The sequence below is a fragment of the Penaeus monodon genome, chromosome 29 (assembly GCF_015228065.2).
Source record: "Penaeus monodon isolate SGIC_2016 chromosome 29, NSTDA_Pmon_1, whole genome shotgun sequence".
Classification (NCBI taxonomy): Eukaryota; Metazoa; Arthropoda; class Malacostraca; order Decapoda; family Penaeidae; genus Penaeus; species Penaeus monodon.
Window position 1 is genome coordinate 14,538,430 of NC_051414.1, and position 242 is coordinate 14,538,671.

The window sequence follows — 242 nt, forward strand, 5'->3', positions numbered from 1 at the left end:
ATTAAAAAAAATTTTTTTTTTTTTTTTACACACCACTCCTCATAAAGTGGTGTGCCACTCTGAAAACACCTGTAGTGCATAAACTGACATGCAGTCGGCGCAGTAGCTTCTGCCCCATTTTATAGCCTTGGGATTATATTGAAGTTTATGCTTTTGAGAACCAGATACAATTTTTTGTGCTCGTAAAGCTAAAATGCATTCTCATCACTTGTTGTAATGGATGGAAGTTTTAGTATAGAGAT